This window comes from Phyllostomus discolor, chromosome 7, assembly GCF_004126475.2.
Source record: "Phyllostomus discolor isolate MPI-MPIP mPhyDis1 chromosome 7, mPhyDis1.pri.v3, whole genome shotgun sequence".
In the NCBI taxonomy this organism is placed as follows: domain Eukaryota; kingdom Metazoa; phylum Chordata; class Mammalia; order Chiroptera; family Phyllostomidae; genus Phyllostomus; species Phyllostomus discolor.
Genome location: NC_040909.2, coordinates 135,843,241 through 135,850,874, shown reverse-complemented (window position 1 = coordinate 135,850,874; position 7,634 = coordinate 135,843,241). Strand labels below are relative to the sequence as shown.

The 7,634-nt window shown below is 44.0% G+C and overlaps 1 long non-coding RNA gene across 1 annotated transcript; it reads right to left on the bottom strand.

The window, feature by feature from the left end:
* Positions 1–1,101: 1,101 nt before the first annotated feature.
* Positions 1,102–1,593, bottom strand: LOC118501908. The gene is made up of 2 exons (XR_004904561.1): positions 1,463–1,593; positions 1,102–1,238 (listed from the first exon to the last, which is right to left on the bottom strand). It is a non-coding gene; the product is annotated as an uncharacterized LOC118501908 (long non-coding RNA).
* Between the last annotated feature and the right edge of the window lie 6,041 nt (positions 1,594–7,634).

The following is a 7,634-nucleotide window of genomic DNA, read 5'->3' as shown; positions in this document are numbered from 1 at the left end:
AACACAGGGGAGGTTACTTTGGCCATGCGATGCGATGGTGAATTAGGAGTTCACTGAAGAAATAAGGGCAAAGGAATAATTGAGCAGGAAAATAACTTTAAAGGTGTTTCTTGCTAACAGATTGGGGACTGCAGGACTTCTGGGGCTGTACATCTGTTTTCCATGCTTCACTGGGCTGCACCCCAAAAATATCCACCCCTGGGTTACATGAGGAACAGCCACATTTATTGAGAGATTCACTTACATGCCAGCTAGGGCATATGTAGATATGGATTATATAGGGAAGTAATGGACAGCTGATAGATGATTAGATACATTCATAGACTGTAGATACATAGACAATCTGTTTTAATCACAGGCCAGTTTTACATTCCGGGGTCAGAGGCCCAGTGACTGTAAAGTCTTTGACTGGACTTTTACATCTGCGGTGTGATCTTTGTGTTTTTGTCTTTGTGTTGCTTCCAATAAATCTTCTAGGAAGTAGATGCAGTTATATATTCAAAAACATTATAAAATCAAAATTGAATTTGTAATCTGAAAAACACATGTTATTAGCTGCCATACCTGGCAGTTTATTAAAATAAATAACTTCCTTTGGCCTTGCCAATACTTTATCTGCATCATTAAAAAGCATGAAATAGTCTTAGGCTATTTCTTAGATGATTTAAGGACTTATTGCTCAAATCACTTGTTATTGAGGCTCAAAGAGTAAACATTTTCAAACATCCGCTGGTATGATTACCTGAGCTGACCACAAAAGTTATGTGACTGGCACATACCAGTTCCTTCATCTCTCACGTGTTGTGGATTTTAATCAAAAACAAGGTCTCTGGAGGACACCCTTATTGTGCTATATCAAGATATACTGAAACAAAGAAGAAACTTAATCTGTCCATACAATGCGCTAAATCCATAGACTTTAATACACCTCTTTAGTGCTTTGAACCTGAGAAGAATAAATGAACACCCAATAGGACTTATATTAATGATGAGGAAGCATAAAGGATGACATTTAATAAGAGCATCATATCACTAAAATGAAATTTGCTTGAGCCCAGATCAAAATGTTTGAAGAAAGAAACTTTATTTTTGCAACTTAAGTACAGTTTTTATGCTGGAGATATTTCCACATGTTATGTTTATTGGAGCTCCTGCCGCTTGATGCCTCCTGCTTTTGTAGCAGCGTGTGGTCAACACTTGAGAAAGTGTGTGTCTGTAATTTTTAAATATATATAAAACTGTCCTGCCCCGAGCTGGCATAGCTCAGTGGATTGAGTGCGGGCTGTGAACCAAAGTGTCACAGGTTCGATTCCCAGTCAGGGGCACATGCCTGGGTTGCAGGCCACAGCCCCCAGCAACTGCACACTGAGGGTTCTCTCTCTCTCTCTCTCTCTCTCTCTCCCTGCTTTCCCTCTCTAAAAAAATAAATAAATAAAATCTTAAAAAAAAAAAACAAAAAAACCTGTCCTTTTCACTCCATGTCCCTGATGTTTCATACATGTGGTTATACTAATAATAATGGGCCTTGTAAGTCTTTTGACCATTCATGAATAATAATAATGTGTACTGTTGGCATGGTAAAAAAAAAAGAAAGAAAGAAAAAGAAAAGAAGTATAAAAACACCAAGGCCAATTTTGATTGGGGCACAATTTCTAGTTTTGAGATTACAGTTTGAAGAAAATGATTTATAACTAGAGTTTTCAGAAATATACAAATAAAACAATGGCCCTGGATAAAATAACATTCACATAGTAGAAACAGCACAATGATGCATTTGGAAGGAATAATTCTAGAAAATCAGCAGGGAGTCAAGCACAATATTAAAGGAGATGTACTATGATGGAACAAATGATAGCCCCTTGACCTTGGCAGACAATAGGGACTCTACCAAACAGCATAAATCAGGAATTAAAAATATGATCTGCTTGGCTATTGCTCTTCACCAGAAAACTGGTCTCTTTATATCTAGATATATTTTTATGTGGTAATTTGACTTCTCCTGGGAAAGTAGTTGAAGAAAATGCAGAAGAGAAATTCTGTTTTTGTATTTACTGGAGAAGTCAATCAAAAATGATCAGGTTTCTAAGCTATAATGAGATATGAGTTGGTTCTGAATTACAATTATGTAAAGCTCTAACTCGGATTTGAACCCATTTGTAGGGGTTAAAGAACTATAATCCACAGTTCACTCTGTGATTTGTTGAATTCATTGTATTTATTTTTTACTTCTAGAAATATTCTTTATAACCCCCCAAACAAAATAACTCAGAGATCCATCAGCAGAAGAGTGGTAAATCAAGTATGATACATAGGCACGTTAGAATATTACTAAGGTCACACAGCCGCTCGTTGGCTGGGCAGAGAAATAAATGTGGGCTTGCTCGCCCCACTTCTTGTCTTTTCTCGGTCCCACCGGGTGAGTTTGCCAAACCTCAATGGCATACCTATACACTCCTCTGTCCAGAGAGTTCTGTGCCTGAGACCCAAGAGCACCATGGCTTTCTCTTTTAAAACTCCGTCTTCCAGCCCTGGCTGGTGTAGCTCAGTGGATTGAGCGCGGGCTGCGAACCAAAGTATCGCAGGTTCGATTCCCAGTCAGGGCACATGCCTGGGTTGCAGGCCATGGCCCCCAGCAACCGCACATTGATGTTTCTCTCTCTCTCTCTCTTTCTCCCTTCCTTCCCTCTCTAAAAGATAGATAAATAAAACATTTAAAAAAACAACAACCTGCCTTCCTTCTCTCAAAGGGACATCTGCATGACTTCCTGCACCATAATGTCTAAGAATCACCTGCCACCTCGTGTCTGGTCCGTGAGATTTCCGTCCAACTAGTACCGGAACTGACAGGGTAACCATTCCTGCTCTCGGTAGGAGAGGGTCTGAACATTCCGATGTCCTGGCATTCCTGGGTCCTAGTTCTACTTCAGTATTTTTATAAATGGTATTTTAAAAACTTTCACACACCATTTATTCATTGGTGATATATAAAAACCAAATCCACTTTGTTTATATTAACCCTGAATTTTGTAACCCTGCCATATTTGCTTATGAGTTCCAGGAGTTTTTGCTGTTGTTCTTGACCTCGGGATTTTGTACATAGACAATGATATCACCTGTGAAAAAGGACAGCCTTCCTTCTTCCCAATCTGTGTGGCTTAATTTCCTTTTATTGCTCGATTGCACTTGCGAGGACCTCCGTTATGATATTAAACGGGAGTGTGGAGAGGGGCATTCTTTCCTTGACCCCAGTTTTCGGGGGAGAGCGTCCAGTTTCTCACCGTGAAGGGTGGGTTTAGCTAGTGTTTTGTGTGTTTCTCAACAACTCGAGGAAGTTTCCAGTTTTATTTTGCTGGAAGTTTTTACCATGACTAGTGTTGGATTGTGTCACGTGTTCTTTCTGAATCTAGTAATATGACACGATTTTTCCCTTTTCCTTGTTGTGATGGATTACGTTGGTCGGTTTCCAAGTGTTGAACTATTCTCGCGTATCTAAACTCAATCCCCAGGGGTCATAGAATGTAATTCTTTTCGTGGATGGTTGATGGTTGAATTCAGTTTGCTATTATTTGTTGAAGATTTATTTATTTTTTAACTGTTGATACTGTTACAGACATTCCCTACTTTATTTCCTATTTCCCCCTCCCCCCAACCCCCACCCCCACCCCATCTTCACTGCATTGTTGCCTGGGCCCGTGGGCTGTGCATATATGCAGGTAATATGTCCTTTGGCTGATCTCTTCCAGTTCCTCCCACCCGCCTCTCCCCTCTGAGATGTGTCAGTCTGTTCCTTGTATCCCTGCCTCTGGTTATAGTTTGTCCTATAGCTTATTTTTGTCCACTAGATCCCACATGTGAGTGAGGTCATATGGTTAGATTTTAAATCTATGTTTAGGAGCAAGATGGGTCTATAATTTTTATTTCTTGTATTGTCTTTATCTAGTTTCGGTATTAGAGTGATTCAGGTTTCATAGAATAAATTAGGAAGTGTTTCTGCTGTTTCTATTTCCTGGAAAATATTGTAAAGAATTGAAATAATTTTACCTTTAAACTTTTTAGCATCATTCATATATCAAGTCATATTGTAAATTTCTTCCCACAGTGAAATTTCCAAAAGCACGTGGAATTCTTACAACTGGCGGGACAGGCCTCACTGCCCCAGGAGCCCACAGGCACGTGCCTGACGGCTGCGCGGGGACCGGGAGCTCAGCAGGTGCAGCTGCCGAGATGATGAGCTGGGTGCCCCGCGTGGAGGAGGCGGCAATCGGCTGGGAGCCACCAGCACACCTGCGTCTTTCTGTCACTGTGTCTGGTCTTTACACCCTCAGAGAACAGTGGTGCCTGCCTCGTTTCTTCCTTTCAAAACACAAGTGCATTCCTCTTCCGGCCGATTCCAACTAGACTTCCATTATGACTGTGGAGAAGGAGAATCGGGAAGACGTAGCTCCCGCTCTTAGGCAAGTTGACCTCACACGATTCCGCCCAAGAAGTGAAATGACTTGCTAAGGTTTCCTTAGTTAACATTCCACGTGTCTCTGGTTTATCCTGAATGACAGGGCTTTCCCTCTGTGGTCGTGATCCTGCCATTCACGCACATGGAGAAGGAGGAAGGCTCCTGTTACATTCAAGACCAACACCATTGTTGGCCGTGTACTGGAGGGTATATATGTCACTTTACAGTAGATATTGTGTTTACTTTTTCTCTTTTGTGTCACTTTCTCACCTTAGTTTGTAGCACTTAATATCCTCATATCTGGTGTGATAAAACTGGCCTGTGAACATGCAGGACAGAGGGTGGTAAAAAGGGAAAACTCTCTAACAAAACATTTAGTTGTATCAGGTATATTCCTTACGTGCTCTACTGTTCTAGAATTTAAAGGAAAATAGATGTTTTCTTTACCTTGTTGCACTTCTTAGATTTGATCCAAGTATTTTTTTTCTTTAACCATGTGAAGGTCAAGGGCGGTAGGAGACATTAGGTTTTTGAATTTGGGAGAATTCCAACTTTTACACTAATTTATTTCTATACAGCCTGAGGAGACAGGGCGGGTGAGCCGTGCCCAAATTTTACGCTTTCTTTACAATTACACCAGAGGTGGCCCAAAAGAGCAAACCTCCACTTCAAGTTCAAAAAGACATACTGGGCTCCTTCTTGTAGAAATGGGGTGTTCGGGGAACCTGCACGCTGTGACACACAGGAGCAAAGGTGCCTTTCCTCTCTGCGGAGTGGTCAGTGTAGGGCCAGAGGGCGCGCTGTCACGGAGCAGGCAGACACTGCACTTTGAACTCTCAGCCGGCACCCGGGCCTGGAAGATCTCGGGAGGCAAGTGACTGTCTTTTCCTGAACTTCTGTCCCCTGGCGTGTATGTGTGCCCCTTTCCATGGGAGTGAGACGCTCCCGCTGTCTGAGCTGGCCGTGAGAAAGCTGCAGGACCAGACTTCCAGCTGCTCCGCTCCGGGCTGGCCCCGCCCACCCAGCTCAGGGCGAAGGAGTGAGCTTTCATTATTAGGGCTCTCAAGGGGGTCGGGCACTTTTCCGCTTTATTTTTTAACTTAGTCTGATGTGCCTTTCTCCCCCACCTATCTCTTTTCTTCATGAGATTGATTTGGCTGTAATTCTGGTATTTTTTGCTTCTTTACCAAAAATGTTACTAGGGATTCTGTTAGGGGCCCACACATACAGTCGTGAAGCCGAACTTCATGGTATTAGGGAGCATGATTCTAGAAACCTGAGTCGGAGGGAGAAAATCAGTTCCCTCTTTTCCCACGGCCGTCATGTGGTTGAACCAGGGCCCAAGCGCAGGTCTCCTGTAATGACTATGAGCTTCCAGATCTTTAACATAGCTTCCTCCGACGTGATTAATCTCTCAGGAGCCTCTCATTCATTTGTCCAGAATGGAGTTCCGTAAGGTCAGTCTTATTCACAACGTGGAGATCTTAATATGAGTTTGGACCTTAATGTAGTGTGGTTATCGGACCTTATTTTTTGTATAGGAGTATATAATTTTAAAAAATCAATTATCTCATCTGAAATACAACAGGAAAACCAGGTATTTCTATCCCCATGGTTTCCCTCTGCTACGATACTAAGGATCCAGGAGTTGAGTATGTAAGGATTTTAGGGCACACTGTTACTAAGCCTTGTTTTTAAACCAAGGAGGAAAAGCCTTTTCCCTGTGTTTTGCTTTTAGAAACTTCTGTGCCTTTTAGAGACATTTTCTTCCTTTGTTTGGAATCTACTCAAGGGCCCTGAATCTCAAAGTCACGTGAGGACAAAAGCTTGAGTGTTTTGACTTGAATTACTATTTTCAGTGTTGCAGAACCTCTTACCTGAGAATTCAGAGCGATCCTGAAGAAAATGTGCTCATTATCCCAACACCCCTCTGAGCTTGCCGGAACCTGGCTAGAGCTGGAGGAGCCGAGGCGTGAGCAAGGAAAGAGGCAGACCGAAGGCTTATTTAAAAAGCAGGGACACAGTCCCACCGGACACCCCGACTCTCCACCCTTCTCTTCCCCTGCAGCTGGAACTCGCTCGGCCTGGAATAAGAGGGTTGTGAACGAAGGCATTATTTATTTCTCCGGAAGCTCCTATGTAACGTCTCCATTTCTGTGCGCACCACCCTCCGCTGTCACATGACACTGGAAGGAAGATGAGGAGGGAGGGAGTGAGGGAGAGCCAGGCCCTGCAGAGAGGACATGCGGACCATGAGACAGGAACCCGATGAGCAGCCGGGAAGTCTCTTCCCGCTGACTCCCGCCCCCGTGTCTAGTGTTCAAGGGGGGCCTGGTGCTCTGCCTCAACTCCGCGCTGGGCACGTCATCTCTCCTCTCCGTCACCAGTCACCACCGAGCCTGTCCCCTGTGCCACTGCTTCCTACCTGACTCCCTGTCCTGGTTTCTCCCCCTCCAGTCCCATCCTAACCTGCGGCCCAGGGGTCTTTAGAACCTGGTTCTTTCTACGTGACCTCTTCACAGGGCCACCAGGTGGCAGACCCTTTTGGTTGGGACAGAGCCACCCTCACTGAGGGGACCTAAGTGTAAAGTTCTCTCCCCATCCGTTGACAGCCCTTCCGTCCACGACCCCCAGCCCCCCTTGAGCCAGTGCGAATGACTTGGTGTGAACCCTGCATTCACAATAACCTCCTCCCTCTCCGGCAGGTCCTTCTCCAGCTGTGCTCCCGCATGGGCACACCCCTGTGCACACTGGCTCACTTGGTCACGGGTCGTGTCCTCAGGTCAGAACACTTGGCCGTTGGGGGGTGTGTGTGTGTTTATGTACACACGTGTGTGCATGTGATGGGATGTGTGCATGTGTGTTTCTGTCCCAGCATTTGAGTCCTGCCGTTACTCCTAGCTTTGCAGGATGGCCTTCCCTATTAAGTTTTTGGGGGAGGAAAAAGCTTTCTTTGACCCTCTAGGGCTCCTGGTTTGGTCTGAAAATAAACCGGCACAGGTGGAATAATATGACAAACGTGTACAGGTTTATTTATTATAAGTCGTACATGACATGTGTGTGAACCTTAGTAAGGAAATCAGACCCAAAGAAGGAGTTAAACCTGAATATTTTTTGCTAAGTTTTCCGAAGAGCAGGCAGTCGTTAAGAAATCAGGTCAAAGGCTGGGAGCTCAATGTAATAA